At 46.2% G+C, this 21675-nt stretch overlaps 1 protein-coding gene across 1 annotated transcript in view; it reads left to right on the top strand.

The window, feature by feature from the left end:
* The window catches only part of LOC138525755 (beta-1,4-galactosyltransferase 3-like), a 547693-nt gene that overhangs the window by 338745 nt on the left and 187273 nt on the right, over positions 1 to 21675 (top strand). The gene's annotated exons all lie outside the window — the stretch shown is intronic.

The following is a 21675-nucleotide window of genomic DNA, read 5'->3' on the forward strand; positions in this document are numbered from 1 at the left end:
AAAAAAAAAGTCAAATCATTAATTGAAACGTGCCTTTCTAATTGATTGTGTCCTCCCACGAATTCCCTATTTTATGTATGTATCCATATCCTATTTTTAAGTCTCTGAAAAATCTTTGGCATCAGAGAGCGCTGTGCGGCATCGAGCTGATGTCACTCAGCGGTTACCATCCCTGCGTCCCAGCCGAGAGGTCGATAATGATATAAATAGCACGCATTGCACGTGTTGCCTCAGTTCTGTTTTCCGCATGCGCAGCACGCTGTGAGAGGGTTAGAAATGTGAGGCGGACAACTTTGTGAAGATTTTTCAAAAGATGCCATTTTATTAACTAAAAAGGTTGGATAAACGCCTCACTGTTCCTACCCCGACGAGGATTTCCCTGCCTAAAATAAGCTAAAGGGAAAAACTCTAACAAAAGGGTTCTGCCCCTCACAATTAATCATACACAACTTAACAAGGCATATATATGGCAATTCAACAGCAACAAATATAACATTTAAAATCACTTCATAATAAACATTTCTCCTTCTAATCCAGGTGAATTCCCTTTCCCCAGATTAAAGTAGGATTTTGTTTAACAGTTCCAAAACTTTATATAAATCCTTGATCGTAACAAAGTGCTCTTTGGATTCAATTTAAGAACACAAAGTTCCAATTTGATAACACACAGTTCTTGAAAATAACTCCTAGTATTTCCTTACTTCATTGGTTTCAACAAAAAGGTCTTTGTCAGGATATTTTTGTAACAGTACACAAAACCATTTGGTTGGCACTATTGAAGACTTCAGTAGCAGTTCATATCACGCTTGCTTCAATGGTATCAATTTGTATCAATTTTTCAGGATGATTCTGCATTAATCAACAAAACATTTTAGTGGTTCTTCAACTTCAAGACTTTTAACCATACCACAGTACTTCAAAGGCTTACACCTGGTCTACTCGCCTGCCAGGTTTATTAAGACAAAGTTCGCTGCTCTGATGTACTCCTCTGCCAGAACAGATATGTCTACTACAACAATCTCTGACCTGGTATACTATCCTGCCAGGTCAGAATAAACTACTGCTTATCAGTACTTCCGTGGTAAAGTTTAAACTCAACCAAAACTAATTATCAATGTCTTTTGCTTCAAAACTTTAAATATAAGAATCACTTCAAGGGAAACGAGAACCACACTGATGCTATTTGTTACATCTGAGTGGTTGCCATATTGTCTGCAGGTTATGCTCCACTCCCTCTCAACGTCTATCCCCCAGAAGGGCAGCCTTCCTGCTGCTCTTGTTTCTTCCCTTTCCCACTAACCAATCGCGATAAGGTTTCTGTTTCAATTTCACACTTCTTTGGCTTTGGCAATGTGCATTTAAGTCCTTCTCTCTTAGGATCTCTTTTTCATACGGGCAATAATTTTTATCAGCATTGAAAACAGCAACTGTCTTTTTTTGGCTTTGGCAATTATGGTTCTGTCTTAATTGCTTTGGTATATTTCTCCTTTGGCTTTGGCAATGAGTGTTTATCTTTTTTTATCATGGATACTACCCCTTTTCATTCCTGACTCTCTTTATGCCACACAGTGTCACATTCATCCGCTTCTGATATGGCAATCAGATTCTTATGTCACCAACTGTGCACTGTTAAATCAGCGTGGTTGTTAACATAGGAATTAACTTGGTTTCTATAAGTTTGGTATTCAAAAGGGTTCTACTCCACTTGTTTTACTTTGCTTATTACTTTACTATATTGGAGGCTCATGGACTTACCCAGTGGGCGGATACGGAGCACTCCGAGGTTCACTATCTGACAGTGAACTCACCAGGTCTGGCATGCGCGTCCGTTTGCCTCGCTGCATCCAGGCCCTCTGCTTCACTTTCCCCACACGTCCACGAATCTCTTCTCCACCGTTTCCGTGACCCACGTCTACCGTAGTCGGGGCTTACCTGGCTCCATCAACACGCCAGTGCTCGCCTGCCACCGGTGCTTGGAAAACAAGGGGGTCCTCCGCTTCTGCTACTGTCACATGGAGGTAGGAAAACGACACCACCTGCTACTGCCACTCCTTCCTATGGCATGCACCTGAAGGGGCTTTTTATGCCTCCCAGTCCTCAGGTGCGGGTCATTATTCTTGATTGACTGCAACCAGCAATAATATCAAAATGGACTTTCCAACAGTTTCTACTTTATAATAGGCTATTAAAAGGTTGGGATCTTGGGGGAAATCATACAAGGGGTTTCCCATTCTTCCTAGCCTGATCCCTTCCCCGCCCCCCTTTCTCCTGTGATCCTTCTGCAGAACATTACCCCTAGGGTTAGGATCAGAAAGTGTCTGGTGTTCCCTGGCCACATGAGAAGAGTCCCAGGCCAGGTTTTCTGGGTGAATTGTCTCTAATTCATCACAGCGCTCGTGGAACGGTTCGACTCGCCTCAGAAAATCTTGCAACTAACTTCTTTTCAGTAAAACCTCAGGATGTATAAGCCAAAGACTGGATCAAAGAGATGTGCAGACTGTGATTCGTAAATGTTGATCGCTGATCCGCACGGGGTTGATGTCTGGTGTCTTGGCAAAGAACATGAGGCCATAGAGTGCTGCTCCTGCTAATCCATGACCAGCAAGGCCTTGAAGGAGAGAAGATCAAAACCCACTCTAGATTGGTCCATCTCTTAGTCTGTCTTCCACGCCTTCGAAGAGGAAGTATTCCGAAGGTAGAAGCTCCACCTCAAATAAGTCTCCAGACAGGCCCAAGAAATGATCTCAATCATTCCAAACACTCAAGATCCAGGAGCGATTCCCATCACTCTTCTTTGTCGTCACGAAAGAAGTTGAAGAAACAAAGCCATCGTTCCTCCTACTTTGATTCCTCGCCCGACAAGCATTGTGTACGTTTTCCAGATGGGACCGCTTTTGAGGGCCCGATGGGAAGAGGTCAGAGAAAAGATGGAGTTCTTTTCAAAGGCGGTCTCTCCTGGTCCCTCGACAGAGCCAAAAAGTGCTCTTGACCCCACCATGTCTTCCAAGACCAGCAGGGACTCAAACAAGGTTTCAACCCGTGTGCCCAAGAGCCCGAGTCAGAAGACCTCAGGGATACCGTCTTGACGATGTCGACCATGGAGACTTTATCGAATCAAAAAGCTTCTGTGACTTCCTCCTCGAAGGAGTCAATGTCGGAGGGCCCTTCGACTTCAGAGGCAACTTCGAGTTTCAAACCCAAATCAAAATCTGATTACTTCAGATCCTTCGGGTCCATCTTCGAGGACAATGAAGTCATACCCTTGCGGTATGAGCGTTTTGGGACTTCAAGTGTTTCAGAAGAGTCTGCCTTGGACCAATCCCGGCTTGAAGTCCTAGCCATATGTCTAACAGAAGCCAGTGGTCTGGATACCGCTCCTGAAGTGGATTCTGACACACCAGACATACTCTCACCCTATGAAATGGTCATGAATAAGGTGAGTCAGTATTTGGGTTGGGAACGTCCTTCTAGGGAACGAACGTCCTGCTAAGAACATTAATTGCCCAGGATGACTGTACTGACATTTTTGAGAGGTCCTACTAAGAAGCCTGTGCTTCCCTTCCATACAGCACGAATGAATCTTATTTTAGAAAATTGGCTAAAACCCGGCACCACTCCTGCTGTGAAGGAGTTGGTGGAAAAATACAGACCTTAATCTGTTGACCCTGACTTCCTTTCCAGGCACTCTACATCATAAAGTTTGGTAGTGCAGGCGGCTACTTCCACCTTAAAGGCCACAGCTTATCCAACCATCCAACAAGATAGGGACTATAAGAAATACAATGTGCTATCCAAGAGGGGTATTCTATGTGGGATGCATGGCATTGAAAGCCATCAATGCATCTTGTGCTCTGGTAAAATACACATACACACCATGGAATGTAATTTCCCAGGTGACAGAAAACATTCCTGAAGGGGAGATGAGCGATTTTTGTTTAACAATCTCATCAGTGATGGTAAGGAGGCTTCCTGCCAGTCCCTTCAGTCTGGCCTTGATGCGCATCGGCCGGTGTAGGGGACCAAGTGTGGTAATAAAGAGATCGTGGTTACGCAAGTGTAGCTTTACACCCAATGTCCAGTCAAGGTTCCTAGACATACCCTTGGATGGGTCCAACCGTTTTGGACAAAAAGGCAGATGACGTCTTGGAAAAGCTATAAGCTTCTGAGGCTGCTGTGAAATCTTTAGGGTCAACCGTTCATCAGTTGCACCAATAACACCCACCTATGCAGGCTTGGAGAGGTAGTTCTTTTTGTTGTTTTACCCCTCTTTTAGTCAAAGGGGAAAAGGTCAGGCTACCCAAAGAGGACATAGGAGGTTCTCACACACCCCCAAAGGCCGTAGAGGAAAAACTGCTCAGGCAGCCACCTCCTCACTGCCTTCTGCCACAGCGCCCAAAACTGAGTGCTTTGCTCATAGCAGCCCAGTGAGAGGCAGGTTGACCCAACATCTGCAAGAATGGCATTGCATTACATCAGTTGCATGGACACCAAGGACAGTGGCCCATGGGTACAGTCTCACATTTCTACAAAGACCCCCCCCCCCATATTGTTCCCTGAGCGAGCAATATCTTCAGGAACCAGATCTGCTCCTTCTACAGGAGATTATTTCCCTGTTGGAGAAAGGTGCCATGGAAAGGGTACCTGTAGCTGATCAAATACCAGGGGTTGTGCTCCACCTATTTTCTGGTTCCCAAGAAAGACTGAGGACTGCGTTCCATCTTGGATCCGAGATGCTTGAACAAGTTCTTAAGGAAGATTGGATTCAAGATGGCCACTCTTCTGGAGATACTCCAGGCACTTCAGCTCCAGGATTCGATGGTGCCACTCGATCTTCAGGATGCTTACTTTCATGTGCCTATACATCCCAAGCACAGAGGTTTCCAATACTGCGTTTCAAGCTCAGCTCCGCCCGAGGCGATGGCTGTGGTGACAGAAAATCTAAGGAAGGGGGGATACACATCTTTCCCTACCTAGAGGATTGGCTATGGAACATCTCCACAACAGCTGCCACTCTCTCCATAAACTGGGCTTCACCCACAGCTTCAAGAAATCCCAGGTGATGCCTTCCCAAAAGCTTCATTTGTTTGCAGCGTTCCTGGGCTCTTCCTTGGGGGTAAGGCTTTGCCTCCCGAGTTGAGGCCTCAACATATCTTGCAGATGTTAACAAGATTTCAGAACTCCCAACCTCTATGGGCATTCGTCTTTTTGAGCTTGCTGGGCCTCATGGCATCCTGCATTTTCCTGGTGCCAGAAGTCCCCCTGAAAACGGCGGTCCTTCCAGTCAGCCCCAGATCCCAATGGTCCCAATTCTCAGGCAGGATGAGGGACCTTCTCGAGGCCCCGAGCAAGGTCGCACAAGATTTCCTGTATTTGTATTTATTATGTTTATATTGCACTTTACACCAAAGCGCTTTACATTATAACAAGAATACAAAGAATAATAAAATAGAAGCATAATTACAATCATGAGACAGTCCAGTGAAAGAGTATGTAGAACAATTTACCTAGATCGGCCAACAGGTGAAGGGATGGAGGGGGAGCAAGGGAAGAGAATAGGGGGTCAAAGCAGGGAGTAAGGATGAAATTTCAAGGGGGGATAGGAGGAGGCATAGGTGGGAATGGACCGGGTGGGTGGTTGATTAGGAAGGAAAAATGAGGGACGTGAAGGTCAGGGCGGGGAATGGAGAAGAGATTTCAAGGAGGCCCAGAAGGAGGAGTAGGTGGGAATGGAGCGGAAAGAAAGAGGAAGAGTTCCAGTGTAGGGGGGCCAGGAGCTGAAAGGAACGGAAACGCGAAGAGGCACATGGGGACGGCGAACAGTGAGTAGGAAGAGATCAGCAGATCGGAGGGAATGGGAGGGAGTTTAGAATGAGAGGAGAGAAGAAAGATGGGGGGGGGAGCGAGGTCATGGAGGGATTTGAGAACGAGGCAAAGGAATTGAAATTTAAGTTGGGAGTTAAAGGGAAGCCAGCCAAGGTATGAAAGCGAGGAGGAAATGGAGTTGTGAGGAGCAAGAAGACAAAGGGTACGGATAGCAGAATGGTAAAGGGATTTGAGGGGAGCAAGATGAGAGGTAGGGAGTCCCAGGTGGATAGTAAAGCAGTATGAAAGATGAGAGAAGATGAGGTAAGAGATTAAGAGTTTAGTGGCATGGAAGGTTAGGGAAGAACTGATCTTACAAATGTTGAAGAGATGGCAGCGAGAGGTAAGAGAAATATGGTGGGAAAAGGAGAGGGAGGAGTCAAAGTGGAGACCAAGATTGCGAGCATGAGCAGAGATGGGGAGATTAGATGAGGGGAAGTGGATAAAAGAAGGGGGAGAGGGAGGGAGGGGATGCGTGTTAGAAGGAAAGAATAGGACTTCAGTCTTGTCAATGTTGAGGGAGAGAAAGTGGGAAGACATCCAGTTTTTGATAGCAGTAAGGCAGGAAAATAGATTGAGGTGGTGGTCAGGAGTGAAAGAAAAGGAGAGGAAAAGCTGGGTATCGTCTGCGTAGAAATGATGAGAAATACCGAATGAAGAGATGATGGGAGCAAGAAGGGAGGTGTAACGTGAGAAAAAGGAAAGGGCCGAGTACAGAGCCTTGGGGAACACCGTAGTTCAAAGGGAAAGTGGAGGAGGCACGACCGCCCCAGGAGACAGCAAAGGAACGGTTGGAGAGGTAGGAGGAGAGCCAATTGAGGACAGAGCCCTTGAAGCCAAAGGAAGAAAGAGTATTGAGAAGTAAGAGGTGATCAACAATGTCAAAAGCAGCAGAAAGGTCAAGGAGTATGATGACAGAGGATTGCTTAGCGTGTGGTGGGCCTGCGAGGAGAATGTGATAAGGGAACCTTTTTGGCAATCCAGGCCAGAGATGTCAATAGTTACAGAATCTTCTACGTGAGATGGGGAGCTCACGTGAACAAGCTCATGATCAGCAGACTTTGATTCCCCCATCAGAATCAAGGCTACAAATCAACTTGTTAGAGCTGAGGGCAAGCAGACTGGTGCTGATGGCCTTTTTGCCACCCATACAGGGCAAAAACGCCATGTTAATGACGGACAACCTAGTGGCCATGCATTACCTCAACAAAAGACGAGATGTAGGGTCGCTATCACTGTGCAGGAAGGCAACTCTAATTTTGGGCTCTACAAAACAGGATCTCTATTGGCTGTTCACCTAGCCAGAGAAGGCAATATGACGGCAGACGCTCTGAGCAGGCAGAGCACAATCTTTCACAAGTGGGAGTTGGCTCAGGAAGTCCTTCTAGGGATCTTCGCTGTTTGGTGAAACCGTCAAGTGGATCTGTTCATGCCCAGTATCAACAGGGAATGCAACTTGTTCTGCTCCAGGGAATGTCCTCAAAGAGGAGCTCTGGGGGACGTGTTCGTAGTGGACTGGGAATTTCCACTCGTGTACGCCTTCCCACCAGTCCCTGTGATTCCTCAGGAGGTTGAGGAAGTCCATGATCCTGATTGCTCTGATTGGGCCAGGAAAACGTGCTACCCAGATATTCTGGACATGTCCATCTACCATCTATTCTGTCTTCCCCAGGGAGTGAACCTAATCTCGCAAGCGGGAGGCCGCCTACTTCACCCAGGAATCAGGACTCTGAGCCTTCACGCCTGGCTTTTGAGAGGTTCAGATATAAAGATTGGGACCTCCTAGACAACGTGAGAGAGGTGTTACTTTAGTTTTTTACATATAAAAGGGTTGGCCCATAATTATTTGTTAACGGGAGGCTTTTCCTTGTAAATGGGGAAATTACATAGATCATGACAAGCAAAGTGAAAAGCTACCCCTCCCTCAGACCTCCAGTTCTAGTCAAAACTATATTTCCAGTGCATATATATTATTTAGAAATGCACTACGCCTTCAGAATCCTCTTGATGCTTACAAGTTCATTTTATTCACTTTCTGCTTGTTAAGCATTCAACATGATGGATTACGATTATTCATTACATGCATATCATAAAAAACTAAAACATTTAACAACATTTTCTCATACAATATGATCCGGGCTTGTTCTCTTATAACCCTCTCGTATGGGGTTAGTATTCGAAAAGTGCTTTTGTTGCAAATTAACATCAATATTCAAAATGTTTTGTACAATTGGTTTATGGGTGCCTGCATATCAACCAAAGAAGATCTTATATCTAGCGGGAACCGGTTTCATGTCACTTTTTCCTATCTAGACAAGTCTGTTTTGTTCAGTTATGGTTGCATATTCAGGCTTGAAGCACCCTGTGGTTTACATGCTAGTATACACAGTTGCTACTTTTTAGTTTATTGCTCAGATGTTGTTTTCAGTGAAATGCGTCGACAGTGTTTTTCGGCATTTTGGGTAATGGTGCGTACATCCAGGTGACCATACCATGTGATTTCTTTATTTTTAGTAGGCCTTCATCAGGACGGATATTGTTTGGAGGTGAAATACAAATCAATATTCTAACCCTTTGTTTTATATGGCAATCGGGCGGTAACTCAGATCATGGGGATAAAATAATTTCCGTCTAGTGGGTGGGTCCTTAAGACCATTATTCTGTGCTTTGGTTTCAACTCCAAAAGGTAGTTTATTTTCCAGAATGCCCAATGCTGCCTAGAATCAGGACATAGCACGTCATCGCCACTTACTTTTGGCCAGAAGACCAGCAATAAACGCATTATGCTGCTTCTGTTGGAATATATTTTGCAGCTGGTGTAGAGCTAAATATATTGATCCTTCCTCTTGCAATACACCTGCAGTGCTTTCTTTTTTACTGCACTTAGCTCATCAGGGGTTGCAGGAGGCTACCGTCAAGGGATACCTGATGACGTTTTCCATTTTTAAAAGCATGCCAGAGCAAGGCTCTTACTTTAAGATGCTGATTGTCACTCAGTTCCTCAAAGGACTGAAATACTTTCCCACTAGTCCCTTTTCTGGTTCCGTCCTAGGATTTGAACCTGTTACTAACCTTTTTAATGGGAGCTCCATTTGAACCTCTCCATTCTTGTCAGCGCATGTTATTATCCCTGAAAGCCATCTTTTTGGTAGCCATCACTTATGCTTGCTGGGTGAGTGAGCTGCAAACCTTAACATGCGAACCATCATTTACTATATTCCCCAAGGAAAAGATTGTTTTGAGGGTAAGTCCTTCCTTCTCAACGTGGTGTCTGAACTATTATTAGCTTTTTATCCACCTCGACACCCTTCTAAGGATGAAGAAATGGTATACAGACATGACCCGAAAAGGGCTCTTAGCTTTGACATTTCTAGGATGGCAAAACTCTGGCAAGATGACCAACTGTTTATTGGTTATACCGGCCATGGGCTAGGCCAATCCGTGACCAAACAAACATTCACGTTGGATCATCTTGTGCATTTCGGAGTACTACTCCATTGTGGGAAATGATGTCCCAGAAAACATAAGCCCCCGTTCTACCAGAGCAGTGACAAGTACTTTGGCTCCCGAAAGTGGTGTTCCAGTGCAGGACATTTGCAATTCTGCCACTTGGTCCTCACTCCACATTTTCTCAAAGCATTATTGCTTGGACACTGTCTGGCCAGGACGCTCGATTTGGAAGCACAGTTCTGCATAATATCAATCAATAATAAGAACATTATACAAAAATCCACTTCGAAGGGATTGTGTCCTCCGACGTATTCCTTATCTTGATAGATTACTTCCAGCTTGCAGTCCTCAAACATTTTTCAGTAGAGGGCACTGCGCGTCAACATCCTTTGAGTTGGTGTCCCTCGACAGCCTCCGTATCGGCGCCAACGTCATTGTGCGTATAAATAGACTTGCGCAGCGTCCGTTGCTCAGTTCCGTTTTTCCGCGCTTCGTGGGCCTCGGAATCATGTTGCTCAGCTTATTCTTCAAGTAGATTCTACTTATTCCTCGAAGATATCATACTTTATTCGATGGCTTCCTCATCCGAACCGTTGACCGCACGGTCCGGCATCAAAAAGTGTTGATTGTGGAAAGAAAATGTCATCGACGGTTCCTCACTGGATCCGTTTGTGGTGCCTGGGATCGGAGCACCATTGTTCAGAATGCGAGGACTGCATGTCCATGACGGTGAAAGACTTGAAGGAGCGTAAGGGTACGCTCGAAAGAGGTAAGACTCTTAAAACTACTACTCCTTCGAAAGTTTCCTCGGCAGAGTCGAGACATTTGTCTCCTCGCTGTCACAGGAAACATTCCCGTTCGAGGTCTCGAAGCGGTTCCCATCAGTCTTCGAGAACCAAACACTCAAAAAAGAGGCGTTGTATATCACCCTCTTCTTCGTCTTCTGTTTCCCCGGAAAGGGTCACCTGCCCCACGAAACACAGCTCTCCAGCTAAGTGGAAGGAATTCCGTAAAAAGATGCTTAGCGTCTTCGAGAAAGCGGCCTTGACCCCCTCGGAGACGGCTAAAGGTGATACCCTGGGTGAAAGACCCGAAAAATCGAAACGCTGCGAGTCATTTCACCCAGCAAAAGAAACTGCCCGAGAGCGTCATTGACCCTCGAGCAAAGGCAGTAAGACCACGTCATCGAAAGTCCCTTTGACTCATAAATGTGCGTCATCGACGCTATTATCGATGGGCCCATCGACGCACAGATCGGTTGAATCGACGCCGATGCCGATAAAGGACAAACCTACTGCTGTCTCTACTTCTCAGTCAGTAGACGTACCAAGGGCTTTGACCAAGACCTCGAGAATGTCGTCGATAACCTCGACGACTCAGAGTAGGATTCCGATCCTCTCGAGTTCTTTGAGGTCTCTTCATACCTTTTCAACGCCTTTTTCGGTTTCTTCAAAGCCTTTGACTTCCGCGTCGACAACTTCGACGTTTTCTCAACCGGTTACTACAAGCTTGGCCCCTTCTGCTCTAGAAATGGGTTTTAAACCATTCGCATTGCAGAGGAAAATATCGGCCAACTGGGAAACTCCTGAGGTTATCGCGGCAGTTAACAAAAAAAACTATCTGCCAAATATAGGGCATCTGCTTCTGACCCTGAATATTTGTCCAAACATCCAACTCCAGAGAGTCTGGTTGTGCAAGCAGCAACTTCATCGAACAGTAGATCTGCATACCCTACTGTTCCACAAGACAGGGATGATAAGAGATTTGACGCTATGTCAAAAAAGGTCTTTTCTGCTTGTAGCATGGCGCTTAAATCCATTAATGCTACTTGTACGCTCACAAGATTCAGCCATACACTTTGGGAGTGTGGTTCATATGTGGCTGACTGTCTCCCGGTGGGAGAAGAAAGGGAAGCTTTTCTGAATATCATTAAAGATGGTAAAGACGCAATGTGCGAATCCCTTCAAACTGGCATTGATTCTGCTGACAGTATCAGCAGGGCCATGGCGGCAAGTACTACAATCCGCAGATTTGCGTGGTTGGGAAAGTCTGGTTTGCTCCAGATGTACAGGCCAGACTTTTGAATATGCCCTTTGACGGCTCATCTTTATTTGGTAATAAGGCTGATGATAGCCTAGAGAGGTTACAAACATCCAAGGCAGCAGCAAAATCCCTTGGAGCTGCAATCCGTCAAACTCCATATCGCCCCTCAGGAACCTCTTGGAGAGGTAGGTCCTTTTTGTTTTTATTCTGCATTCAGAAAAGGCAGAGGATAGCCGGCTCAAAGAGGCCAAAAACGATTCACCCGAGGTGGACGGGTTAAAAGTACAAAAGCCGCAGCAGGTGCCTCTTTACCCTCGGCATTTGTGTCAGCCGCCTCTAAACCACTTTGAGGACTTTCCTCACAAGACACCAGTAGGGGGCAGGTTAACTCAACATCTGACGGAATGGCAGGCTATTACGTCAGATGCTTGGGCAATGGAGACAGTTGCCCAAGGTTAGTGCCTGCCTTTTCTAAGCATCCCTCAGTCATCCACCGGGGAACAACTCTTTGAAGTTTCCAGATCCGCTCCTTTTGCGGAGATTCTAGACCTGCTAGAGAAAGGTGCCATAGAACCAATACCTGTAGCGGAGAGGAACAAGGGTTGGTACTCCCCCTACTTTCTAATACCGAAGAAGGACGGAGGACTGAGACCTATCTTGGACTTACACGAATTGGTAACTCTCTCTCAGATCCTTGACGCCCTCCAGCTTCAGGACTGGCTGGTATCTCTGGACCTTCAGGATGCTTATTTCCATGTGCCAATCCATCTCAAACACAGGAAATGCCTGAGGTTCGCAATTGGCAACTCTCATTATCAATTTTGAGTTCAGCCATTTGGGCTGACCTCCACCCCGAGGGTCTTCACCAAGCTAATGTCGGTAGCGGCTGCAAGTCTGAGGGAAGGGATTCACGTCTACCCCTAACTAGACGATTGGTTGATCAGAGCTTTAACTTCGGAACAGGCTCAGATCCAACTAGATTATATCTCCCACTTCCTTCACAAACTGGGCTCCACACTCAATTTAAAGAAGTCACAGATGATACCATCACAGAGACTCCAGTTCATCAGTCCTGGACACTTCCTTGGGGAAAGCCTCGCCACCAGAGGTGAGGGCTCAAGATATTCTGCAGATGGTCACCAAGTTTCAAAATGCCCAACGTCTCCCAGCCTTCAACTTTTTGAGGTTGCTAGGCCTTATGGCATCCTGCATCTTCCTTGTGCCAGAGGCTCGCCTGAGAATGAGATCTCTCCAGTGGGCACTAAGAACTCGGTGGTCGCAATTCTCAAGAAGAATGACAGATCTCCTTCAGGTACCAGACAAAGTGGCTCGAGACATTCAGTGGTGGGCTTGTCGGGAGAACATTTTGAAAGGAGAACTGTTTTGGCAACCATGGCCAGAGATGACAGTAGTCACGGATGCCTCACTCAAGGGGTGGGGAGCCCATGCCAACGACTTGACCATCAGCGGTCGTTGGTCTCCATCGGAGTCCAGACTACATATCAACCTGTTGGAGCTGAGCGCTATCAGACTAGCGCTGAAGGCTTTTCTGCCATCTGTACAAGGGAAAAATGTCCTAATAATGACGGACAACACAGTGGGCATGCACTACCTCAACAAAAGAGGAGGCGTAGGATCACTGCCACTGTGCAGAGAGGCGATGCAGCTCTGGTTTTGGGCAATTCAAGAAGGAATCTCTCTATCGGCAGTTCACTTAGCCGGAGAGAAGAACTTGACAGCGGACGCTCTTTGAAGGCAGAGCACAATCTCTCACGAGTGGGAGATAGCTCGGGAAGTCCTTCAAGAGATCTTCGCCCTTTGGGGAACCCCTCAAGTGGATCTGTTCACCACCAGTATCGGCAGGAAGTGCGATCAGTTTTGTTCAAGGGAATTTCCCCCGAGAGGAGCTCTAGGGGACGCGTTTGTAGTGGACTAGGAGTTTCCACACAGGGAGGATCTTCTCTCACAGAAGGGAGGTCAGGTTCTCCATCCAGACATCAGAACACTCAACCTTCACGCTTGGTTTCTGAAAGGTTGAGATACAAGGATTGGGCCCTCCCAGATGACGTCAGGGAGGTGTTGCTTTCGGCTAGAAGGCCAGCAACAAAGACTTTGTACCGCTGCTGTTGGAACAAGTTTTGCAGCTGGTGTAGAGAAAAGAATATCGAACCCTTTTCATGCGGTACACCAATGGTGTTATCTTTCCTACTCTATTTGGCGAATTCAAGTCTTCAAGTTGGTACGATCAAGGGCTACCTCGCAGCGCTATCGATCTTCAAGTGCACTGCGGAGGAGCCATCATATTTCAAATTACCCCTAGTAATAACATTTCTGAAGGGGTTAACTAATGTCTATCCCCCCGAGACCGTTCCAAGTTCCCTTGTGGGACTTAAATTTAGTCTTGAATTTCACGATGGGCACTCCTTTTGAACCACTCCACTCTTGTTCGTTAAGATTTCTCACCCTTAAAACTGTCTTATTAGTGGCTTTGACATCTGCCAGGAGGGTGAGCGAATTACAAGCTCTATCTTGTAAACCCCCTCATACAATTTTTCACAAAGACAAAGTTGTCCTACAAGTGAAGCCTAATTTCCTCCCAAAGGTAGTCTCGGAATTTCACATCACTCGGAAGATAACTTTACCTTCATTCTATCCTCCTCCCCATCCTGGGAAAGAGGAAGAGAGGCTGCATAGGCTGGATCCAAGGCAAGCCTTGAGTTTTTATATCGGCAGACTTGCTAGGATTAGGCAAGCAGACCAACTGTTCATAGGTTACATAGGGCACAAATTAGGATTGCCTATCACAAAACAGACCATTTCTAGACAGATTATTTTAGGCATTCTAGAATGCTTCAAATTGGCATGGAAAGAGCCCCCTCAAATTCGTAGGGCTCATTCAACCAGGGGTATCGCAGCCTCTTCAGCCCCCCAAAGAGGGGTACCGATTCGAGGCATATGTGCGGCTGCCACATGGTCGTCTACACATACCTTTACAAAATTCTACAATCTGGATTCCTCCTCTAGCCAAGAGACTAGCTTTGGCAAAGCTGTGTTCCACTCTGTTCATTCTTAAAGGGGAATATGGCAATTTTACTCCCACCTCCTTTAACACACCACTGCTATGGGAGTCTATCAAGATAAGGAATACGTCGGAGGACACACTCCCTTCGAAGAACAAGTTACTTCTTACCTTGTAACGTTCTTTAGATATGATGTTCCGACGTATTCCTTATCGCCCCTCCTATCCATCCCCTCAGTAAAACTTCCCTTGTGGTTGCAGCTTACGCTCCTTCAAAGTCAATAACCAATTCATGCACAGCTACTCTTAAGCTTCAAAACGGAACTGAGCAACGGACGCTGTGCGACTATTTATACGCACAATGACGTCGGCGCCGATACGGATGCTGTCGAGGGACACCAACTCGAGGGACTTCGACGCGCAGCGCCCTCTACTGAAAACATTTTCCGAGGTCAGCAAGCTGGAAGTAATCTATCAAGATAAGGAATACGTCAGAGGAACATCCCATCGAAAGAACATTACAAGGTAAGAAGTAACTTGTTCTTCTCCCACCTCTATCTACAAAACTGCTATGAGAGTCTATCTAAATTGAGGAATCCGTGGGAGGACACAATCCATTAGAAGAACAAATTATTTGCCCCAGGTAATGTTCTTTTGACTGGTTGTTCCTCCCACAGATTCCTCATTGCCCTCCCAGCCCACCCCTCTGATTGTGGGTGCATTTTTGAGTACACTTCTCTTTCAACGGCCATGCCGGTTACCTAATTCTGCACAGAATCATCACAGAATTCAAGACGCCAGATTGAGCAAACCCCTCCCCCTAACTCCCAATCTCTGTGACGCCCTGTCCAAACACTTTCACAACATTGCTATTGATAGACAAATAGCACTGATGCCCCCTTCTCCTCCTCATCCTCCACCCAACCCCAGACCGACCACCCTCTCTATGCCAGTCTTCTCTTTCTCCCCAACGCACACCCAGAGTTCCTCATGCTCTTAGGGCAAAGCCTTCTGTCAAGATCCCCTGGAGACACCTGCCCCCCTGCTCTTCTCAAGAACATCGTAATAACATGTGCAGGTAGAATTGTCCGGTCCATCCTTAACCATTCCCTCTCCTCAGGAATCTTCACAAAAGCCTTCAAAACTGCTCATGTCAAACCTCTCCTCAAAAAAACCTTGCTCAACTCACTACTCCCCCTGAACGACCGGCCTATCTCCAACACCCGCTTCATTGCCAATCTCCTGCACATAAACATCTCTGCCTCTTCGCAGAATCCAACCACCTTCTTGGCCCAGCCCAAACAAGCTTCAGACCCCTCAGAGGAACAGAGTCCTCTCTTGTGTCAGTTCGGGGTGACTTAAAGAGAACAGCAGACGTGGAAGGATGTGCAGCGCGAACTATCCGCCATCTTCTATACCATACCATACTCACAGACAGGCTACTCTCCTTAGGAATCAAAGACTCGACTCTAAAATGCATCACCTCCTTCGTCTCGAACCGCTCGCAAATGTGCCGAAAGGGATCCCACAGGGAGCTTCCCGGTCTCCCCTCCTCTTCAATATTTACCATAGCCCTCTCTCTTCACTCATACGATCTCATAACCTCATCTGCTACAACTACGCAGATCCTCCTCAAGATTCCAAAATCGGCAGCTTCCGCTCACCCGGACCTCTCCTCCTGCCTTTCTGATATCGACCACTAGATGACAATCAACCACCTCCTCCTCCTCCACCTCAAGTCGGGAAAAACAGAAATCTTAATATTCGGCAAATCTGCTCTCCTTCCCCAACGTATCCCCACCGGCAACATGCACTTCTGTAAAAAACCTCGATGCACTATATACTCGAATCTGTCTTTCTCCCAACACACCAACTCAGTGTCCACAACGCATCCTGAGGCAAAACTTCCCATCTCAACTACCCACACTGAATCTCGGCTATCCTTGCCATCATCCACTCCCACATAAACTATGCAAACTCCCTTTACCTAGGCACTCTGGCATTCCAGCTCAGGAGACTCCAAAGAACCGAAAACGCTGCTTCCCGTCTCCTCCTTGGCCTCTCACATGGAGAACATATTAGCCACGCACATTGGCTCCCTATCGGTAGATTGACTACTTTTAAAGCCATGTGCATAACTCACCGTGCCCTCCACAACATCAAACCCAAATTCTTCCAGGATAAACTCAAACGTGATCAACCCACCAGGCACCTCAGATCTGGTTCTGCTCTTCTTCTCGTTATCCCCAATTACAACTCATCCAGACTGGGAGGATCCTCTTTCTTCATTAAAGCCCCTGCCGCATTGATAACTACCTCTTTCAGAAAAGCCTTCAAAACTTGGCTATTCCCTACGCCAACCTGAATCCCTATTTCCATCATCAGTCTCATTCACAAGCACTAGCTTCACTCATCGAAGCACCAACAAGTGACGTTTGCAGCAGAAGCCGGCTGTTGTCACGGCGGCCCACCTTACTCACTTAACCCAGAGACCACTCACTGTACACAAATATACATCAGTACTCCTTCGCTCTGACTGGTGCGCTCAGGCTACCTTATACAACTCTTGACAGTTGGATGGTAGCCGTACTACCAAAGAAAAGTATCAGAATAGCCGCTCAGGCAGGAAATGCACTGGGTTTCCGACCTTATACCTTGCCTCAGCTGCACACCTAGAGGACCTATACTGGTAGCCCTTCTTATGTCAAAGATCTAAGGCGATTGTCGACAAGCGCTCAGAATGTTCCTGAAATTGGGAATCGCAAGCGTCCATTGATGTTAGCCTAAAATAGAGAAAAAGACTATAAGGGTATCCTTTCTATTGCCCTGGAAAATCCTATGATTCTAGATCCTATGGCACTCTGGCTTCCACGCCTAGAAGACGGTATAAGGTAGCCGGTCTATTGGCGCTTAGGGTAACCCCTCTATAGTGCCTGGATTTAGCTTGCCCTCTTCACACATACGACCAGATCACATTGAAAGATCAAAGATAAGCTCCGCCCGAGTTTAAGGTATGTATAAACGCATCACTTCGGTGGACACCTACCGCAGGCACGGCTATCTGTCCACATACTTCAGAATGCAACTAAGACTACAACAAATTCAGTCTAGCTGGACACGTATTTGCACTTACACCAGACTTGCCTCAAAACCTCTGCCACAAGAATACAGTGAAAACCTATGGCAACCTTCGGTCTAGCTGGGCACACATCGATCTCTGACACCAACTCTCTGTCTTGACCACCCTCAGCACCCAGCCACATGCCTGACCTCGTGGGTTGCTTATTGGAGCCTAGCCAGCCCACCCAATTGCCAATCTTGGCCAATCTTGGCCAAATGCACACATGCACAAGAATTTTTCCTGAGGGCGTTTCAACCACAAATCGCATTGAGGCCATTCAAATGGGAAAAGGCGCTATATAAATGACAACTACAATACAATAATATAGGTTAGACTAGAGGTAGCGTGAATTCAACAAAATTAAATGTGTATTACTCGGGGGAGAATTAGCTGAAGAAATGTTATATCCTAGTACTTAGTGGAGGTACGGATTAAGTGGAGACTCTGGGTCTCTATTCCAGAATGCAGTATGCAGAGTGTTTTGAAAATGATCATGACTCCAGTGTGAGTCAGTGAAGTGATTTCAGGGTACCCGAAGATTCCGGTACATTCTGACAGCCCAATGTGTACTTTATGAAATTGTTAAACAAGCTTCCGGAGGAGCCTAGTGCACATTGTGTCGCAGTAATCAAGACCAGTCATAAGAAAAGCCCTTATCAGTTCTGCCTGATTAGTGGTATGGAGGAACAGGACCACAGCTGCACCGATTTTGCTTGTGAATGATACAAATTTACAATACCAGATACAAGAGACACAAAATACACCACACTGATGACACCCAATGATGCCGAAACATGTCTGGGGTTGCTTGTGTTCGATGCAGAAGGGACGTGACCTTGCATTTCAGGTTGGGGATGGACCAATCCTGATTTTCCTATGGTCTTCCCTCTTCTGAAATGGCATGGCAGGCTGGAAATAATGGTCTGGGGGGCTGCCAGAGGTTTACATTTATGCAGAACCTTCCAGACAAAATTCTTCAGTTTCACAAAATACCACAATAAAGTCGGACAGGCTGGGGGTGAAGCATATTGTAAGAGGGCAGGACATGTTGGCCAGTCAAACAGGTGCATCTCATGAGCTGCCCATCAATTAGAGATTTCTGGTTTAGTTCCTTTGAAGGTGTAGAACCATCTTTTCCTTCAGTGATAGCCATGGCCTAGATACTGGATGATGCCTACTTAATCCCCCAGTTCATTATTATGGGGAATGTGAATTTGGATATCTTAAGCGTACATTTGAAAAATCTTATGAAGATGGACTAGTGCAAGCTTTATACTGGACAATATAAGCCTATGATCATGATCATACTCACAGCACACGGCTATTCAATACAAATTAACATTCTTTTTGAATTATTTTTTATTTGAATAGCGCCCAACAGCCCAAAGGCATTGTGGCGCTGTTACAGAGATAGGTAAGCTCCTTGATTACAGTGGTACATACAATGGGGCTCATTACAAGTCTGGCGGTAACCGTGCCGGTGCTACCGGCAAGTTGCGGCCGGACCCGTAAATGGGATTACAACCCCGGCGGCCTGGAAAGTCAGGCGCCGGTAAAAGGATTCTATGGGATTGGGGACCACGGACACAAAGGCACCTTTGCCAATGGTGCCAGTGCGTCTGTGACCGTCTGACTACTGTGGCCGCTGTGCCCGGCAGGCAGACCTGTAGTATGCCAGTCCGGAAACAGTGTCGGTAAGCTTACCGGCACTGTTGTTTCAGGACCGGCATACTTGTGATGATCCCCATTGAATATCATAGCTAATACAACGGTATGTTAGAGGTAAAGGACATAACACATCCAGAGTACACAGTATGTTTGGTTACTGGAACCTGAGTTCGCAAGAGTAGTAGTCTTAGTTCAAAAACGGGCCACAGCGGTTAATGGAACAGCCAGGTTTTAATGACTTTGCGAAATGCAATGTGGGAGGGGTCATTTCTGAGGTAAGTGGTAGGGCATTCCATTGTCTGGCGACAATGAAGGGGAAGCTAGCACCACCTGCCTTGGCACTTTCGACTCTAGGGATAGAGAGTGGGGATGTGGTAGGGATTAGCCTTGCTTTGTAGCAACTGTTCATTTTATAGGCGAGAAAAAAAAAACTATCAGTTAAGCTACACTGGTTCAAAATATAGGACAATACAGAAATGGGGTGGCATTATGGCACAGTGGTTTGCACATTAGTCTAGTGGCAATACATTTGCAAAGTATTTGCACTAGGGTTGATGAGATGCATCCCGTATGCACCAGAATTCCACCCTTGGTTTTTAGCAAGCGATGTGACTTGCTGATATGGAATAGAAAAAGAAGAACAAATTACTTACTCCTGGTAATCTTCTTTTAACTGGATGTTCCTCCCACAAATTCCTCATCTTTCCTCATATTAAATATATCCATATCCTGCTTTGCATTCTCAGAATATGCTTAGACAGCAGACAGCGCTGTGCGGCAGCGAGTCGATGTCCCTTGCCGGTTAACGTTCCTGCATCTAGACAGGACGTCTGATAGTATAAATAGGTCGCACTATGCCCGTTGCCGGAGTTCTTAGTTTTTCCCCTCTTTTTGCACAGCCGACTTCAGAATTAGGTAACCGGCATGGCCGTTGAAAGAGAAGTGTACTCAAAAATGCACCCACAATCAGAGGGGTGGGCTGGGAGGGCGATGAGGAATCTGTGGGAGGAACAACCAGTCAAAAGAACATTACCTGGGGCAAATAATTTGTTCTTCTAATGGATTGTGTCCTCCCACGGATTCCTCAACTTAGATAGACTCTCATAGCAGTTTTGTAGATAGAGGTGGGAGAAGAACAAGTTACTTCTTACCTTGTAATGTTCTTTCGATGGGATGTTCCTCCGACGTATTCCTTATCTTGATAGATTACTTCCAGCTTGCTGACCTCGGAAAATGTTTTCAGTAGAGGGCGCTGCGCGTCGAAGTCCCTCGAGTTGGTGTCCCTCGACAGCATCCGTATCGGCGCCGACGTCATTGTGCGCATAAATAGTCGCACAGCGTCCGTTGCTCAGTTCCGTTTTGAAGCTTAAGAGTAGCTGTGCATGAATTGGTTATTGACCTTGAAGGAGCGTAAGCTGCAACCACAAGGGAAGTTTTACTGAGGGGATGGATGGGAGGGGCGATAAGGAATACGTCGGAGGAACATCACATCTAAAGAACGTTACAAGGTAAGAAGTAACTTGTTCTTCGAAGGGATTGTGTCCTCCGACGTATTCCTTATCTTGATAGACTCCCATAGCAGTGGTGTGTTAAAGGAGGTGGGAGTAAAATTGCCATATTCCCCTTTTAAGAATGAACAGAGTGGAACACAGCTTTGCCAAATCTAGTCTCTTGGCTAGAGGAGGAATCCAGATTGTAGAATTTTGTAAAGGTATGTGTGGACGACCATGTGGCAGCCGCACATATGTCTCGAATCGGTACCCCTCTTTGGGGGGCTGAAGAGGCTGCGATACCCCTGGTTGAATGAGCCCTACGATTTTGAGGGGGCTCTTTCCATGCCAATTTGAAGCATTCTAGAATGCCTAAAATAATCCGTCTAGAAATGGTCTGTTTTGTGATGGGCAATCCTAATTTGTGCCCTATGTAACCTATGAACAGTTGGTCTGCTTGCCTAATCCTAGCAAGTCTGCCGATATAAAAACTCAAGGCTTGCCTTGGATCCAGCCTATGTAGCCTCTCTTCCTCTTTCCCAGGATGGGGAGGAGGATAGAATGAAGGTAAAGTTATCTTCCGAGTGATGTGAAATTCCGAGACTACCTTTGGGAGGAAATTAGGCTTCACTTGTAGGACAACTTTGTCTTTGTGAAAAATTGTATGAGTGGGTTTACAAGATAGAGCTTGTAATTCGCTCACCCTCCTGGCAGATGTCAGAGCCACTAATAAGACAGTTTTAAGGGTGAGAAATCTTAACGAACAAGAGTGGAGTGGTTCAAAAGGAGTGCCCATCGTGATATTCAAGACTAAATTTAAGTCCCACAAGGGAACTTGGAACGGTCTCGGGGGATAGACATTAGTTAACCCCTTCAGAAATGTTATTACTAGGGGTAATTTGAAATATGATGGCTCCTCCACAGTGCACTTGAAGATTGATAGCGCTGCGAGGTAGCCCTTTATCGTACCAACTTGAAGACTTGAATTCGCCAAATAGAGTAGAAAAGATAACACCATTGGT

Source organism: Ambystoma mexicanum, chromosome 7p (genome assembly GCF_040938575.1).
Source record: "Ambystoma mexicanum isolate Mex_15411 chromosome 7p, UKY_AmexF1_1, whole genome shotgun sequence".
Classification (NCBI taxonomy): domain Eukaryota; kingdom Metazoa; phylum Chordata; class Amphibia; order Caudata; family Ambystomatidae; genus Ambystoma; species Ambystoma mexicanum.